We start from the raw sequence: 779 nt of genomic DNA on the forward strand, positions 1-779 counted from the left end.
GGGTTAGAATGTGGTGGAGGAACTCGATTGTGACCCAGACACGAGAGACATAAACATCGTTTGTTACCTCACAAAACCAGGGGGCGTTCCCCAGCCAATAGCGAGCTGTGAACATAAAATACCAGAAAATGTTCTTTAAACAGCTCAGCACAGTCACTGTTCCCAGAACCACAGCCGCCGTTTTCTCACTGCAATATTTACTTTTCAGCTTCTGACAACAAATGGCCACAAATCGATCAAAGGTGAAAGTGACGGTGAACCAGACAGAACAGTCAGTGGCTGCATAAAGCAGGACGGCGTGGATATTACACACGGGGATGGACCGCAGGAAATAAAACTGTTCCCGATAAACAATGGGAATGTGTCTCAATATCAGGTCGAGGATAATGACCAGTAGATCCGCCACTGCCATGGCCCCCAGGTAACGTCTGACACACGGAGACAATCCACAATCTTTATAAAGCAGGACGTAGATCGTCACTACGTTAACTGTGAGGAAGGAAAACAAATAGAATATTTCTCAGCCTGGAGGCAAAGTTACCAGTTTGATTTAGGATAGGGTGAGATTTTCAAATGTATCACTGATTTATTAAAAAAAAATGAAGCTGAAATAGCAAATAGTCATGTCTCAATTTTTTTTCCAAAAAATGTAATGTAAAACACAAGAAACTCTCCCTCCCGAAAGACACAAACATCATAAGAACAGAGGTAGTAGGAACTGCAGATGCTGGTGAATCCGAGACAACAAGGCGCAGGGCTGGATGAACACAGCAGGCCAA

The sequence above is a fragment of the Rhincodon typus genome, unplaced genomic scaffold, assembly GCF_021869965.1.
Source record: "Rhincodon typus isolate 14 unplaced genomic scaffold, sRhiTyp1.1 hic_rhity00000101, whole genome shotgun sequence".
NCBI classification, from domain to species: Eukaryota; Metazoa; Chordata; class Chondrichthyes; order Orectolobiformes; family Rhincodontidae; genus Rhincodon; species Rhincodon typus.